The 18732-nt window shown below is 34.9% G+C and overlaps 1 pseudogene; it reads right to left on the reverse strand.

Moving 5' to 3' along the window:
- Positions 1 to 1578: 1578 nt before the first annotated feature.
- On the reverse strand, positions 1579 to 16524 carry LOC110619574 (annotated as a pseudogene).
- Between the last annotated feature and the right edge of the window lie 2208 nt (positions 16525 to 18732).

Consider the following 18732-nt stretch of genomic DNA (forward strand, 5'->3'; position numbering starts at 1 on the left):
TTAATATTACAATTAAATAATAAAAATAAATTACTCTCTTAATACAAGATATACTTGTTATGCTTTAAATAAAAAATGACAATTATATCTATAAAAAATGGACAATTATATATCAACCAAAAGAAAAAGATAATTTCATTTAGATATAAAACTGCATTGTTATAATTAATTATATAAACTCTGATAACCGCTGGGTCCTTTTTCCTTCCAGACCGGGTCAGAGCCCATGATAGAGTAGGTCGGCTCAGAGTCCAGAGCGCCTCAAAGAAAGTCTGCCCACAGCAATGGACCGGACCTAAAGACATCAGCCGATCTGGGCCACCTTCGAGCCCAAAACCTGCTGTGTTGAAGCCCGCTCCGTGATGGGACCCAAGAATGGACAGCAGATCCGGTCTTTTCGCAGCCCTTCTTGCACGTGTTCTGGGGGAATTAAATGACTGTCTGACATGAGTAAGGGGAACTGACACCACCGTACATACGAAACTGAATGATAGAGACAGACGTCCTTATAGCAGAGAAACTGTTAGACGTCATGTGAAAAAAAGAAGGAAAAGAATAAAGGGAGAGGGCCATCCTCCTCTCAAACTAAACTTACTCAACCATTATAAATTCTATTTTATCTGGATTTCAGATCATCAAATACTATTTTGCAGATTCAGAAATTATTTTCAATTATAAAAGTAGCTTTGAAAAATTATAAAATAAAAATTACCAGCTATAATTATTTAACCCTATTTATTTAAATAATGGAAAAGTATAATTACCAGTACTTGATTAAGAAAATGGAAAATAATAATTAGTAAATAACTATGAAAAATAGAGAGTGATGGGTAGTAATCATTTTCATAAAATATAATAAATAGAACTCCAGGATTTACATTTTATAAAATTCCATGGTCTAGCTAGTTGCTAATCACTGAACCTTTTCTAAAGGGAAAAAGGTAAAGGAGGTGTGGGCTGCCACAAAGGCCGAAAAGTATGATATCGTCAAACTTTATTATCAAAATTATTAACCTTATTCAGTTGGTTAAAGCATCCAACTCTTTTTTTTTTTTTTTTCCGATTCTCCTTTAACTCTTTGACAAAAAAAAAAAAGCCCCAATCTATTATATGATTTTTCTTTCTTTCTCTTTATAATTTTACATTTACAAACTTAGTATAATAATAAATACATTAAAATAAATCTCAAATTCCACTTTCTCGATCCTCCAATCTCCAATAATTTAAGTCTTCATTCTTCAATTTCCTACTAAAAAAAACTTTCTTCTCCTCCTTTAAAACTGAATTCCTATTGAAATGTTAAATGGGCCGGATTGAGAATTTAGGAGATGATTAAAAACAGTGCAATAACCAAGCCATTTCTGGTTTAAGCCTTTAAATTATTGACCCAAGCCGATCATGGTCCTGTTCAGGCTGAAGCCCTGGCAAGATTATTTGGAAATCACATTTCGATTTTTCACGCTCAAGACTTGAATTTCCTTGTTTTTTATGGCTTTTAAAGATGACGGGTTGCTGGTGCCCGGAGTTATTCCTAATAACACTGCACAATTTGTGATATTCTCCGCACAAGTATATTAAGAAACCAGAAAACTAGATTCCATTATCCATTTCTGTACAATTTGGATTTGGTTGAACACCCCATTTCAAGACCGTTGCTTTAAAATTGCCCCGGATGCAATTCAAGCGCAAGCGGCAGTAAAATGGTGAATTCATCAATTTACAAAAGAAGAAGGGAAAATGAAAGAGATGTCTCGCATATTTGCATCCTCAAAGACCTTGGCTTCTTCCCTTCTTACTCTATACTCCACCTCCTTTCCTCTTCCTCTCTTTTGCCTTGTTTTTCTTTACTTATCCTCAAGTAAATATTTCAGGAGCAGAAGATTTGATACTCAAAAGCCCAGTGAAGATGGTGTAAGGATCTACTGATCATTGATTTTCTGTCACAGGAAGAACTAAAGAAATGCCCTCTGCAAATGAATCCCTTGCGTGTTCTACCATCTTTCTCATAAGCCTGTCCATAGCCCTCGTATTTAAGGTCTGTCAGGAAATTGCCTTTTAGCATGGCATGGTTATTGGTGAGAATACCACAGTGAGCCGAGCATGGTCAGAAAGAAAATAATTTTCAGGCCATCTTCCTTTCTCCACTTCAGGTGGGAAAAGCACAGCACTCTCCACTCTCAAACCAATGGCTTGCTCTTGCCCATCCTCAGGAAAGCCATTTTGGTCTTCATTATTAATTTGATCATTTTGTTCTGCAGATTCAGGATTCCAGATTCGATGCTGCAATTAAATCATATTCCACAATATAATCATCATTGTTTTACGTATAAAAAAATGTCAAGAAAAAAAAAACATAGCAGTAACCAGTTGCATTTCTTCAACCAAATTACACTTTTGAAGGACATGGCAGGCCATCTTGCAGCTATGGAATAACTATTGTACGGTTACCAAACATGTGAAACCCTCTGGGTTCATAACATGAATTACGTTGACAGAAAGGCTACTGAAATGCTTATGCTGCAAGTCTTAAAACACCCTTGATTGCTAGTCCTGGTGCTACAGTTTCTAAAGCAGTTGCATTTCCCAGAAAATTATTTGAAATGTGGGATAATTTGACAGTTTCTGTAATTAATACAAGTGAAAATAGTCATTCTAAGTTTTTGGATACCTGGAATTCTTTATAATCAAGGCCATTTCCATCAACATCTGCTTGTACCCACAAGTCCTTTGTCTCTTCAACACTGAGTCCATGGCAGCGGCCAGTTAAATTAAGCTGCATAATTAGGAGATGGTGATGGGTGCAAATTTGTGACAAGTATATTTATCCTACTGAGTAATCACTATCAAAGAAAAATGAAAAAGGTACCAACTTGATGATTCACCACACCTGTCGAAGAGCCTCACAGAAACCATAGTAGGTAATGCAATCACCATTAATATCAGCCTTCAGAAAAGCAAAGGCATCCTCTTCTGTGAGTGAAGCCCTCCGTAGTAGATACTGAAATATGGAAGTTCCAGTCAGAGATTGAATCTCCAGAGGATTGACTACTTAGTTTAAGTGCCACATCCAACTCCATAAGATGAATGAACTTGCACTATGAGAGAAGTAATTTTTGAGAACCACAGATTAACAGCAAGGAAATTAGAAAATGTACTTTGGAGAGGAAAGAAAAAGGTGAAAGAAGAGGTTTCCCAGTTAAGCGTACCAAAGAAAGATGCTGCTGTTAGTCATCCATGAAAATAGATGAATAGTACATCATGTCGCATTTGAAGCTACGACATGAGTAATTTAATAAATTTTTACCACTGCTGGGTTATTGATATTACTGCAGATAGTTGCAAGCTCTTAACTTATGAAAAGGTGAACAAAATTTTTTCTCATACATCCTGTTATATATAGAAGGAAGAAATACAAGAATAAAGAAAAGAATGTAGAGTTGAGTTGAGAGAGGCGGTATAGACTGAGATAGAGAGGTGAGAAAAGTCAACTGGACTTTTAGAGGGAAGTTTGTTAGTTTGCTAGAGAAATTTGGAGGGAGAGCTGTCAGTTGTTAGAGGCAGTTACCAGTTGTTAATCTGTTACTAGAGGAATTGGATGGATTAAATACAAAAAAAGCTGGAAGTTTTTGTATCAGCTATTCTGATCAATAAAATCTCTATCTTTTTCTCTAAATTCTCTTCCTTTCTCTCTATCTTACTCCCTATAAGTTGTCCTTCTTCTTCTTCTCCCTTTCTCTAATTTCTTATTTTCAGTTACTGAAATACTAATGAGGGCTTCTATCCTAACACATTGCTACTTTATTTCCACTTGCTGCGGTTGATATGTACAATGCTAGAGCCTAGATGTTAGGTAAAATAAAGGGAACCAACAGATTTCTACAGGAAACACACAAACACAAAAAATTAAATAATAGTTTGGTTTCAGCACTAATTTAGTTGATTCATATTGTCACTAACTAAAAGAAATATCGAGTAAAGCCAATCAAGAGGCAAAGTCTTGCTCCTATTCAAGATAACAGCTGTAATCTGCAAAATGTTGTGCAAAATATAAAGAAAATACTGCAACTGATATTAAAGAGTTTAAGGACATCTCAGCATTTACAGAAACAATATCTCTAGTTAATGTAGACTTCCATAAGTTGATTCAACTCACAGCAGCCTAATTTAATATACTGGATAAGGAAAAGAAACAAATTTCCCATTAAATTTTACTAATGCAGATTTGTTAGAAATTGTCTTAGATACTGCTGATTTGCTAAAGTTGTTAAACGTGATGTTTAGTTCCTATTTTTCTCTTTAGGTGGGTTGTTAAATGACTTGGTCTACAACCTGTAACCAAGTTTTAGAAAATTTATTATTATTATTATTTTTTTCTGTTAAGCATGTTTCCATGTTTTGATCATGGGTAGAATCATGAACCATGATCTTTATCATCAGTTATTTTTATTTTGTATTTAAACAATATTTTGTTTCAATGAAATGTGTGGGGTTCAGTTCTGTCCTTCTCTGTTTTTGCTAACACTTGGTATTAGAGCTCCTTATCTTAAGGGACCTGTGATCATGTGAGTGTGAGTTTTTTTTCATTAAGGGTTATACAGAAATACTAACCCTCTCCAAGTTTCAAATCTTGATTCAAATGGCTTCAAAAGATTATTGTCCTGTTCCACCTCCACTGTTCACCGGAGAAAATTATCAATCATGAGCAGTTAAAATGACTGCTTATCTACAAGCATGGGATCTTTGGGAAGCAGTGGCTGAAGACCTTGAAATTGATCAACTGTCTGAGAATCCAACTATGCAGTAGATCAAAACACACAAGGAGAAAACTACAAAGACGTTTAAAGCCAAAACATGTTTGTATTTACCAGGATTATGAACTTGGAGACTGCCTTTCACATCTGGCAATATCTCAAGACAAAGTTTCAAGGTAATGCGCGTACCAAAAGCATGCGTATCTTGAATATCAGAAGGGAGCTCAAGGGGGAGGAGTGCCTATGGCCCATACAAGGGGCACATTACCCCTTTCCACAATCGATGTGGGATTTAACAAAGATGAAAGACTTTGAAACTGTAAAAGAGTATGTTGATAGGCTGCTGGATATTATCAACAAGCTTAGGCTTCTTGGTGAAAAAATTCCAGATGGCAAAATTGTTGAGAAGATTCTGGTAACATTACCAGAAAGATTGGAAGCCAAAATTTCTGCACTCGAGGAGGTTCATGACCTTACAAAAATTTTCTTGGCTGAGTTGCTAAATGCTCTTCATGCACAAGAGCAAAGAAGGCAGATTGGAGAAGATGGTTCAATTGAAAGTGCAATGCAAGCCAAGTTGCAACTTAAGGACTCTTGGAAAAATAAGAAAAAAAAAGGGAAAGAAGAGCAAAGACAATCTAGTTGCAGGTGTTGGAAGCAATTCTTTTCTTGGAGCATGCAACAATGGTGCAACAAGCAACAATGGTGCAACAAGCAACAAAGGAAGAAATTATCACCCTTGTCAACATTGTGGCAGAACCAATCATCCTTATTTTAGATGTTGGAACAGACCTGATGCAAAATGCAACACATGCAATCAAATGGGGCATATTGACAAAATTTGCAAAAACAAAGGCAATCAGGTAGTGAACGAGGCTCAAGCTGTGAATCAGGAGGAGGAAGAATAATTATTTGTGGCATCTTGCTACGTTAGTTCGGCTGATACTTGGCTTGTTGACAGCGGTTGCACCAATCATATGTCCAACAATATCGAACTCTTCAAGGTTCTTGATAAGACATCAACCTCAAAAGTTCGTGTTGGAAATGGAGAATATATTTCTGCAAAAGGTAAAGGTTCAATTGCAATTGAAAGTATTTCTGGAACTAAAGTCATTACTGATGTGTTGTATGTTCTAAATATTGATCAAAATCTTTTAAGTGTTGGCTAATTACTTGAAAAAGGTTTTAAGGTGTGTTTTGAGAACAGAAGCTGTATTATTAAAGATGCAAAAGGATTGGAGGTATTTACAATCAAAATGAAGGGGAAAAGCTTCCCTCTTGATCTGATGGAGGAGGAGTATTCAGCTCATTAAGTCTCTGTCAAAACCACTAACCTTTGGCACAAGAGGTTGGGTCACTATCATCATTCTGCTTTATTATTTATGCAAAAACATGAGTTGGTACAGGGCATGGCTTCACTTGAAAAGGAAATATCTGGTTGCAATGCTTGTCAATTTGGCAAACAAATCAGATTGCCTTTTGCCAAAATAGCTTGGAGAGCCTCACAAAAACTTCAACTTGTTCATACTGATCTTGGAGGGCCATATCAAACACCATCACTCAAAGGCAGTAAGTATTATATTGCCTTTATTGATGATTTAACTCGAATGTGCTGGATATATTTTCTCATATTCAAATCAGAAGTGGCTGGAGTGTTTTATAGATTCAAGACATGGGCTGAAAATCAAAGTAAATGTAAGATCATGGTGTTAAGATCTGATAATGGAAAAGAGTATACCTCATATCAGTTCAATAAATTTTGTGAAGAAGCAGGGATCGAGCATCAATTGACTACTCCATATACTCCCCAGCAAAATGGAGTAAGTGAGCGAAAAAAATAGAACTATAATGGAGATGACTCGTTGCTTGTTGCATGAGAAAAACCTTCCTAAAAAGTTTTGGGCAGAAGCAGCCAATACTGCAGTTTTTTTTATTGAATAGATTGCCTACTAAAGCTCTCCAGAGGCAGACTCCTTATGAAGCATGGTATGGCCACAAACCCTCTCTCACAAATCTGAAAGTGTTTGGATGTTTTTGTTTCTCCTATATTCCTCAGGTTAAAAGAGATAAATTGGAAAAGAAATCTGAGCCTGGAATTTTCATAGGCTATAGCAGTGTCTCAAAGGCCTATATAATATTTCAGCCACAAAATAAGAAGACCATAATAAGTAGAGATGTTTTTATGGAGGAGGACCAATGGAATTTGAGTGCATGTGACGATGTTCAACATTCGAGTATGTAGCAGCCCACTGTTGAGGATGTTGATGAACAACCAGTTCGTGGTACACAGTTGCTATCTGAAATCTATGCAAGATGCAATGTAGCATTATTAGAGCCGGCAAGTGTTGCTGAAGCAATGATGGAGCAAAAATGGAAGCTTGCCATGGAAGAAGAGATGCAAATGATTGAAAAAAATCAAACCAGGAAGCTTGTTGAGAGACCTCAAAACAGGAAAATTATTGGGGTGAAATGGGTTTTCCGAACAAAGCTTAATGCTGATGGATCAATAAATAAGCATAAGGCAAGACTCGTTGTGAAGGGTTATGCACAAATCTTTGGTGTGGACTTCTCGGAGACTTTTGCTCCTGTTGCAAGGCTTGATACTATTAGATTATTGTTGGCTATGGCAGCTCAAAAAGGTTGGAAGGTGTTTCAATTAGATGTCAAGTCTGCGTTTTTGAATGGTCTTTTGGAGGAAGAAATTTATGTCGAGCAACCAGAAGGTTTTGTTGTGCAAGGGCATGAAGATAAAGTGTATTTGCTTAAAAAGGTATTGTATGGCCTTAAGCAAGCACCAAGGGCTTGGTTCAGTCGTATGAATGATCACTTGCTAAGCTTAGGCTTTGTGAAAAGTCTTAGTGAATCAACTTTATATATAAAGAAAAATGGTGCTGATTTGACCATTGTTTCTATTTATGTTGATGATCTTCTTGTTACAGGAAGCAAACAGGAGCTTATTGACTGTTTTAAGGCTGAAATGTTCAAAGAATTTGAAATAACTGACCTTGGGTTGATGTCTTATTTTCTTGGTTTGGAAGTGAGACAAAGGAAAAATGAGATCTTCATCAATCAAAGCAAATATGCAAAAGAGATCCTAAAGAAGTTTCATATGGAAGGGTGTAAGCCAGTTGACACTCCTATACAGCCTAGAGTAAAATTCTCTCCTCTCTAGATTTATGCATTGTGCTAGTGAGGAACATTTACAAGCTGCAAAACATGTTGTGGGATACATAAAGGGAACAATTGATTTTGGAGTAAAGTATGCTTGCTGTCAAAATTTCAAGTTAGTTGGTTTTTCTGACAGTGATTGGGCAGGTTCGGTAGATGATATGAAAAGTACTACAGGTTTCTGCTTTAATTTTGGATCAGGTGTGATCAATTGGTGTTCCAGGAAGCAAGAAATCATTGCTCAAAGTACTGCAGAGGCTGAATTTGATGCTGCAACTGCTGCAGCAAACCATGCTTTGTGGCTTAGGAAAATTCTCAAAGATTTGAATGAAGAACAGCTAGAGCCAACGTCAATCTTTGTTGATAATCAGGCAGCCATATCAATCTCATCTAATCCAATATTTCATGGGAAGACAAAGCATTTCAAGATTAAGTTCTACTTTCTGAAGGAAATTCAAAAAGAAGGAGAAGTGTTGTTAGTTTATTGTAGAACTGAGGACCAGATTGTTGATGATTTTACTAAAACTTTGCCTAAAGCCAAATTTGCATATTCAAGAAATAAAATGGAAGTTTGCAGCATCAAAGACAAGGAGGAGTGTTAGAAATTGTCTTAGATACTGCTGATTTGCTAAAGTTGTTAAACGTGATGTTTAGTTTCTATTTTTCTGTTTAGGTGGGTTGTTAAATGACTTGGTCTACAACCTGTGTTAGTCTAGTTGAGATTGTAGTTGGAAACTAGTTAGAAATATTTTGTATTTTTGTTAAGTTTTATCCTTTGGTTATTGCACTTTGGTTTCTGTTGAACTCTGTTTCATTCCAGATTTGGTGGGATTATGTTTTTTTAATGTTAGAAAGGTTAGATGCTAAGATGGACACTTTCACTTGTAAAAGCTTTCTATAAAAGCTTCCTTTTGTAACTTCTCCAGTAAGAGAATACCAGATCAATAGGGAAGTCTTCTTCCTCAATTTTTTTCATTTTTCATCTTCTTCCCTTGCTCTCCATTGCTGTAATTGTTAACAGTGGTATCAGAGCCTTTTATAGTCTTTGTGTGACCTGTAAAAGAGAGAAAACTAGCAAGGAAACCTTCCTCAAAAAACCCTTAAATAGTTGTTTGTGAAAATATGGCTTCAAGTAGCTATTCAGCTCCTCCACCACCTGTTTTCTCAGGAGAAAACTATCCCATCTGGTCAGTGAAGATGAAGGCTTATTTGAAGGCCTATGATCTATGGGAAGTTGTGGAAACGGGTAGAGACCCACCTCCTTTGAGAGACAATGCTACGGTTGCTCAAATGAAGCAACATAGTGAAGAGTGTGCAAAGAAGTTCAAGGCACTCTCTTGTCTTCATTCTGCTGTTTCTGATGTTATTTTCACAAGAATCATGGCTTGTGAATCAGCAAAAGAAGCTTGGGATAAGCTGAAGGAAGAGTTCCAAGGAAGTGACAAAACTAGAAGCATGCAGATTCTAAATTTGAGAAGAGAGTTTGAAGTCCTTAAAATGAAGGATTCTGAATCTGTCAAGGAGTATTCTGATAGATTACTCTTTGTTGTCAACAAAATTAGACTTTTAGGAGAGGAGCTTAGTGATAAAAGAATTGTGGAGAAAGTTCTTGTAAGCCTACCCGAGAGATTTGAGCCAAAGATCTCTTCTTTGGAAGATTCTAAAAACTTGAGCACCATTTCTCTTTCAGAGTTGGTTAATGCTCTACAAGCTCTTAAGCAAAGGAGGACATTCAGAATGGAGGAATCCTCAGAGGAAGCGTTTCTTGTGAAACAAAAGGGCAAGCTAGTTGAAGAAGTAAAGAAAGCTACAAGTAATTCTTTTAACAAGAGCAAGCAACAGGCAAATAGAAGGAAGGGAGGTAGAAGAGCAAATTTCCCACCTTGTCCTACTTGCAACAAAACCAACCATCTTGAGAAAGATTGCTGGCAAAAGAGTGGAGTTAAGCCACCACAATGTGGTTATTGCAAGAAGCTGGGTCATGTTGATAAAAATTGCAGACTCAAGCAATATAGGCAAAACCATAATCATAACCAGCAACCTGCACAACAACTTAATTACCATGATGATCAAGCTCAATGAGATGATCATATTTTGCTGTTACACACTCCTCAAATACCGGTTGCAAACACACTTGGCTTGTGGATAGTAGTTGCACTTGTCACATGGCAAGAGATGAAAGCTTGTTCTCTTCCATTGATAAATCAGTGAGGGTCAAAGTAAAGCTTGGGAATGGAGAAATTGTGGAGTCTCAAGGCAAGGGTTCAGTATATATTCAGACTAAGCAAGGTATCAAACTAGTTCCTGATGTTCTTTTCATTCCTAGTTTAGATCAAAACTTGCTTAGTGTTGCTCAAATGATGAAGAAGGGTTATTCCTTGTCATTCAAAGACAATGTGTGCTCCATTTTTCTCTCATGGTGCTGAAATTGTTAAAGTTAATATGGTGGGTAATAGCTTTCCTTTAAATTGGAATTCAGTTCAACAACACACCTCATATATTGCTAGAAATGCTGAATCTGATTTGTGGCATAAAAGATTTGGCCACTACAACTTGAATTCTCTCAAATACATGCAAAATAAAGAAATGGTTAGAAATATGCCTGAAATTTTTCTTGATGGTAGTGTATATGGAAATTGCCAACTTGGCAAGTCTCATAGACAATCTTTTCCCGTTAATGCAACATGGAGGGCCAAGGAAAAGCTGGAATTGGTTCATACTGATGTATGTGGACCAATGAGGACAGCTTCCATGAGTAACAACTTGTATTTCATCCTCTTTATTGATGATTTGACAAGGATGACTTGGGTTTATTTTCTCACCAACAAATCTCAAGTTTTTTCAGTATTTAAAAAATTTAAAGCTCTTGTTGAAAGGCAAAGTAGCTGCAAATTAAAAACTTTGAGATCAGATAACGGTACTGAGTATACTTCTGGTGAGTTTAACAAATTCTGTGAAGATTTGGGAATCAAGCATCAATTTTCAGTTAGTTATTCTCCTGAACAAAATGGTGTCTCAGAGAGGAAGAATAGAACAGTAATAGAGATGGCTAGATGCATGATGATTGAGAAGAAATTATCAAAGAATTTTTGGGCAGAAGCTGTATATACAGCTGTATATCTTCTCAACAGGCTTCCTACAAAGTCAGTGCAAGGAATGACACCTGTGGAGGCTTGGTTTGGTTCAAAACCATCAGCAAAACACGTGAAAGTGTTTGGTTCCGCTTGTTACATCCATGTTCTTGCAGTAAAGAGAGGCAATCTTGATGATAAGGCAGAAATTGGTATCTTTTTGGGTTATGCAGCTCAATCGAAGGGTTATAGAGTGTCAAAGTTGAAGCCAAGAAGGTGGTTGTGTGTAGGGATGTGAAGATTGATGAAGATGCTTATTGGAATTGGAAAACAAATCAAGTTGAGTATTGTTGTTCAGATCAGCAGAAAACTAGAACCGTTCCTGCAGTTCCAGAATCAGATTCTAATTTCGATACAGATTCTTATGTTGATTCACCTCCACTAAGAACCAAATCTCTTGCCGAGATTTATGAGAGTTGTAACCTGGCTATTTCAGAACCTTCAAACTATGTTGAAGCCTCAACCAATGATGCATGGATAGCTGCAATGCAGGAGGAGATTGGGATGATTAACAAGAATGAAACTTGGATTCTTACCCCTAGACCTCAGAATAGGAGGGTCATTGGAGTTAAATGGGTATACAGAGTTAAATTAAATCCTGATGGAAGTGTGTTCAAGTACAAAGCAAGACTAGTTGTTAAGGGATATGCTCAAGTCCCTGTATTGACTATGGAGACACATTTGCTCCTGTTGCAAGGCATGATATTGTGAGATTGCTGATTGCACTTGCTGCTCAAAACAAATGGAAGATTTTTCACTTGGATATCAAGTCTGCATTCCTCAATGGCAACTTGGAGGAAGAAATCTTTGTTGAACAGCCTAAAGGATTTGAAATTGCTGGTTGTAAAGATCATGTCTACAAGCTTAATAAAGCCTTGTATGGGTTAAAACAAGCTCCAAGAGCTTGGTACAGCAGAATGGATTCTCATTTACTTGATCAAGGCTTTCAAAGAAGTCCTAATGAACCCACTTTGTATGTGAAGCACACCAAAGGCAAGAGTTTGCTTATTGTTTCTTTGTATGTTGATGATTTATTGGTAACAAGAGACAACTTAGAGGAAATTCAAAGATTCAAAGAAAGGGTTATGCATGAATTTGAAATGTCAGATCTTGGTTTGATGAAGTATTTTCTTGGCATTGAAGTCGACCAATCTGAAAGTGGAATATTCATCTCTCAGCACAAATATGCTCTTGATATGTTGAAGAAATTCAGTATGGAGAATTGCAAATCAGTTGCAACTCCATTGGTACTGAATGAGAAGCTTCATAAAGATGATGGGGAACCAAAAGTCGAAGGTTCTACTTTCAGAAGTCTAATTGGCAGCTTGTTGTATTTGACTGCTACAAGGCCTGATTTGATGTTTTCAACTAGTCTTTTATCTAGATTCATGCAATCTCCAAGTCAGAAGCATTTTGGTGTTGCTAAAAGGGTCCTCAGGTATTTGAAAGGTACTGCAAACTATGGTATTTATTATACCAATGTTGAGGATGCTACTTTGATTGGCTATTCAGATAGTGATTGGGCTGGTTGCTTGGATGATTATAAAAGCACCTCTGGTTATGTTTTTTCCTTTGGGTCTGGAGCCTTCACTTGGAATTCAAGGAAACAAGACATTGTTGCTCAATCCACAGCAGAAGCAGAGTATGTTACAGCTGCATCTACTGCCAATCAAGCCATTTGGTTAAGAAAAATTTTATTTGGTTTGCAACAACCTGAAGAGGAACCTACAACTATTTTTGTGGACAACAAATCAGCTATTTCCATAGCTGAAAATCCAGTTCAGCATAGTAGGACCAAGCACATTAATGTGAAGTTTCATGCTTTGAGAGAAGCTGAGAAGAATGGAGAAATCAAGCTGGTCCATTGCACTTCAAATTTGCAGCAGGCTGATATTTTTACAAAAGCATTACCAAGAGCAAAACTTGAGTTCATGAAATCCTTGCTTGGTGTTTCCAAAAATAATCTCAAGGAGGAGTGTTAGTCTAGTTGAGATTGTAGTTGGAAACTAGTTAGAAATATTTTGTATTTTTGTTAAGTTTTATCCTTTGGTTATTGCACTTTGGTTTCTGTTGTATTTACTTTATCAGAAACTCTGTTTCATTCCAGATTTGGTGGGATTATGTTTTTTTAATGTTAGAAAGGTTAGATGCTAAGATGGACACTTTGACTTGTAAAAGCTTTCTATAAAAGCTTCCTTTTGTAACTTCTCCGGTAAGAGAATACCAGATCAATAGAGAAGTCTTCTTCCTCAATTTTTTTCATTTTTCATCTTCTTCCCTTGCTCTCCATTGCTGTAATTGTTAACAAGCTGTAACTAAGTTTTAGGAAATTTATTATTATTTTTTTTTCTGTTAAGCATGTTTCCATGTTTTGATCATGGGTAGAATCATGGACCATGATCTTTATCATCAGTTATTTTTATTTTGTATTTAAACAATATTTTGTTTCAATGAAATGTGTGGGGTTCAGTTCTGTCCTTCTCTGTTTTTGCTAACAACCACCTCCCAAGTTGAGAAATTACATACAACTTGGATGAATGACGGTTGATCTCCTCTCACAGCGTATATGCAGTTTTTTAGGTCATAGTAGATCTTCTCTGGTGATGGAGCATAATAAATGCTTTTGATATAATAGGCTGAACAAAATTTTTTTAATAATGTCTTATTATTATCTCAATCAACATGAACTGATCAAAAATTAGTTAAAGGAGGTACAAATCCTCATTTAACAAGGCAATTTGATGTAGAAATACAAAGAAATACAACACATAATTGGGGAAAAACACCCTAAGCTCTCAAATTTATATATTCTAAATTGTCAAATCACAAAGCTCTAAAAAACCCTTCATAAGACTCATGTAAAGAAAATAAGTCTAATGCTAATAATAAAGCCAAATACCTAAAATACCCTAAAAATTAAAATACCAAAATATTATTTGCAAATATCTTCATTAGATACAGAGACCTAAAAATCTCTAGTGTAAAGTCCCGCATCATTACATACATGTGAAGTCAAATTGATCAGAAAAATGAGTTATTACCATGTACAGGAGGAACACATGTTCAGTCACAGCCTGTGAGACCCACAATGCATGTGAGATAAGAAGCATGTGCTCCTCTCCGATCCAATAATCATTGCATGTATAATGTAGTTGAAGTCAAAAGCACAAAGTGGTAGGGTTAGGCAAACAACAAAAAATATCTGACCTTGAACATGCCGAATACAGCGTCCGTCCAACTAGTTTTTAATAGTTTACGGTATTTATTAGGATTGAGCAGCCATATAAAATCTACACCGCATATGTTCCCACAATGATTCCGGTGGCTAACCCACTGTAATCCAAAAATGGAAGAAATTAGAAATATATTTGCGAACTTGCATATAAACTAGATATTCTCACAACAATTATATATAGAAATTTGAAGACCTTGTGAGCATCTGCATCAGTGTACTGATGAGCAGTATCATATGATGATACAAAACCTTGTGATCTGAGGAACTTGTAAACATGCCCTCGTTTGCTCCCATTCCAGTCACTGGGGAAAATAGTCACTGGGGAAAATGAGCATATGAAGGAAAGAAGAAACAATTGAGTGCAGTTCTATGAAGGCATGCATCTAAAAATTGAGTGTCACTTTTTACTAATGCATGGAATCTAGTAAAGACCAAAGGGCAGAATTATAAGTTTACCCGCAAAGTATAATCGGCATTGGGCTGAGCTTGCATTCTTTCGGATACGAATTCCAAATATTGCAGGATTTTATATACCTATTTATTAGAATTGCAAGACACAGATCAAAAATTAATTACAGGGATATAGCAAAGAGTCTATAAAATGAAAGTCGTAATCACCTGATGTAATCGTACTAGACATAAACTCGAATCATGAGGAAATAACAAATGGGTGCTCACAATGAGAATTTCTAGGCAAATATCGTTGTTGTTTAGGAATTGTGAAAAGGGGGAAGCTAATTCTACATGTAACAACTGAGCAACACGGTCTCCACAATCATTGAAGAGTAATTCTCGATAATTAATAACTCTAAAATAGTCCTTCCGCACAGCAGTCAGAAGTCCTGAGGAATAGGGAGGACAAAAACAACACGAGTTCAACAAAAGCGTGGAAACGAATATAGAATTTCAATTTTTTTCCCAGAATATGTTCCCCATATATTCAACCAACATCTAGAACAAGCAACTGCACAGTACTAATTTCAACGATTCTTGTGAAAGGGGGAAGACAATCAGTTGATTTTATTGTTAGCTTAAAGACTAAAAATAAAAGTCACGATAAGAAAGGTAAAACTACTGCAGCGTTTTTTCAAGAGGATTAGCCAAGGAAAAAAATAAGTTCTAAAAATTAATAAATAAAAATTGAAAAAAGAGTTCGCACTTTCCATCCAATGCTATAATACTTCCAGGAAACAATCTGGGAAAAAAGGGAAGGAAGAAAAATTTCCATACCATATTGGGAAAATAAAAGAAAGAAGAGAGGTTTCTATGATACTGTTGCATTATATTTTGTTTTAATTTACATGCTCTGTTCCTTTTTAGTCAAAAATATCGTTGGGCAATGCAATTTAAAAGAAAGCAAACTATCTAAAAAGGCTAATAAAACAAAAAATTCAATCGCTTGTAAACAAGAGATTATAAAAAGTTACAAAGAAAGAAATAAAGAAAGACAGAACAAATTGCGAAAGAAGGTACCATACCATCTCCACGGTTGTTGGTGCGCCCAAGCTGGAAATTGACATAACCAGCGTCACCCAGTCTCTTCTCGTACATGCTAACCAGTTCTTCGTTTCCTAACCAGAATTCCTGTGCCATCCCCGCCAAAAGAAAATGGATAAACAAGAATAAACAAATAATAATGATTGAGCGAGAGTACAGGATTTGAATCAATAGAGCCAAGAAAAACCTGAAGACAAATTATGCAAGATCTCTCCCGCAACAAGGAATCCAAAATCCGGTTGCTTCTGGCGAGCCAGTAAACTCTGCAATCGCTTTCTCGGGAATTCTGATTTCTGCCAAGGTTAATGCGCTTGTACATGGGTGCTAAGATGTTAAAGGTGGTGCAGGTAATGCTGGGCTGTTGCCGATGGTCCCTCATCGGCATTGACGAGGCTATCGCATAACTCCCTATTTTCGATATCCTTCCGTTGGTCTTTATTTTCCTTTCCTTTCCCATTTTTAAGAAAAACTACGAAATGGGCTCCTTATTTGGATTGGTTTGATTGATTTTGGTAATAACAATTACAAAGATTGCAAGAGAAAAAAAATAACCGGCTTCAACAATGAATGGTTGATAAGGGGAATTTGGGATGTGTTTCAGAATGGGAACGGTGGCCTAGTGGCGGAGGAGGGATAATTACCGACCATGACAAAAGAATCAGCGGCCGTCTTCTAGCACCCAAAGAAGAGCTAAAGGCAATAACAAAAAAGGAGCTCCACCACCACCAGCACCACCCCGACGTCTGGGGATGTAAACGGGTAGGTAGGGTATCCGCAGATTGAGAGTATTCAAACCGAACCGGATTATATATACAATTTTGGAACCGTTTCAAAACGGTTTAATATTTTAATTTTATTATCTGTCTCAAACCCTTTAACAATAACAGCATAATATCCAAACCCGAATTTTAAATGATAAAAATTAAAAATTAACAAATAAACTATAACATTTGCACAACTCAGCAAATACAATATTAAAAGGAGAAATGTTCAATGACAAAAATAGCAACCCAATAAATAACTATTTATAACTAGATAATTAAATTAATTGTTCATAAATTCTAAAAATCAACCGTATTACATTAATCAAATAACAAATAATTAAATTTTTTAAAAGTATATAAATAATCAATTCAATGACAAAAAACAGCAAACTCAATTGAAGATGTTGCCGCTGGAGAGAGAAGGAGATATCACTAATTAGAGAGAGAAGATTTATCGTCGTTGTCGTCGACTTGGGAGAGAGAAAGGAGACGTCGCCGGTGGCGACTAGGAAGTGGGAGATGTCGCCGACTGGAGAGAGAATGACATATCGCACTGTGGAGAGAGAAGATTTATCGGGAAGAGAAATGAGATGTCGCCGGTGCCGACTGGGCTGTCGGCAGTCGTCATGAAGTGGGGGAGAGGCGTCGACGAAGAGAGGAAAGGGAAGCGAGGGAGAGGCGCCGACAGAGAGAGAAAAGAGTAAAATAAAAAAAAAATTAGGGTTAGTTTTGTTAATATAGGTAATCGGGTTCGGATAATGGCTATCTGATCACCTAACACCGAACCCTACCCAAATTTAAAACGGTTAAAATTTTTTTAATTCGAATTTGTCCAAATCCGTTTTGTAAAAATTTAAATCTATCCTAACAGAGTTTGGACGGATCGGATATCCGTAAAAATCCGCCCGCCCACCAACTCCCAAAAACTCCTCGCGTATTTGAAACAAGTGCAACCTCATTCTGTTGTCTTTATTTACGTTGCTCCTTTTTATATACTATGTTTATGTTTCTCTCTCTCTCATTTGTTTTTTGTTAGCATTATTTAAAAAGATAATATACACGTTGTTTTTTTTTAAAAAAAAAAAATGAATCAAAATAATACAAAAGTATTTTCTTTCTAAAGTTTGCAGATAATATTAACGGTTTAAATCATTCTTATAATAATTATTATTAAAATATTTTTTTATTTTTTTTATTTTATTTTTTTACATATATATTAAAGAAAGATATTTTTATTAATTCTTAATTATATTTATTTTAAAAATATTAAATTTTATTAAATAATAAAAGATGTTTGGAGAGATTTTTTAAAAATAAGATAAAATTAAATAAAATTATAATAATTAATTTATATCTTAATATAATATGAAAAGAAAAAAAAATAATTTTGAGATAATTACAAAAAAATAGATAAAAATTATAAAATAAAATAAATATGATTTTTTTTATAATTTATATTAATATTAAAATATTAATATTTTGACTGAATCAATATATTTAACTTTATATTAAAAATTTATATCTATATTTTTATAAACTATTTGATGTAAAGTTAATTTTTTTAAAAAATAATAAATTTTATATTAAATTGAGTAATATTTATAATATTTAAAAATTAAATTTTTTTAATATATTAAATTTATAACAATGATAAATTTAATAGTAGATAATTATTTGAATATGATTGAATTTTTATAATAGTAATTAACAAAGATGATATTATGGGCTAAATATTATAAATATTTAAATATTTTCATTAACACTAAAATTATATCGTATTATATTATTTATATTATAAAATAAAAGAAAATTAGTGGATTATAAAAATAATGTATTCAATTTGATTTTTATTTGTTCGTTGATGAAAGATTTAGTAATTATTATTAATTTAAAGTCGAGGAATGAAAAAAAGTTGTTAAGAGATAAATTTAATTTAATTTAATTTAATTAGAAAATAATGAATATGTAATGCAATTGTTTATATTTATAATATGTATATCTTTATTTTTTAATTATTAATAAATTTATCATTTAAATTAATTTAAAATATAAAAAATAACTTTTCAAAAAAATAAAATTTTGAAATAAATATTGTTTAAATAAGGTATTTAAATATTAAATAATTATGAAAAATAATATAAAATTAAAAATTTATTAATATTAATTTATTCAATAATAAGTAGTTC

Source organism: Manihot esculenta, chromosome 1 (genome assembly GCF_001659605.2).
Source record: "Manihot esculenta cultivar AM560-2 chromosome 1, M.esculenta_v8, whole genome shotgun sequence".
Lineage (NCBI taxonomy): Eukaryota > Viridiplantae > Streptophyta > Magnoliopsida > Malpighiales > Euphorbiaceae > Manihot > Manihot esculenta.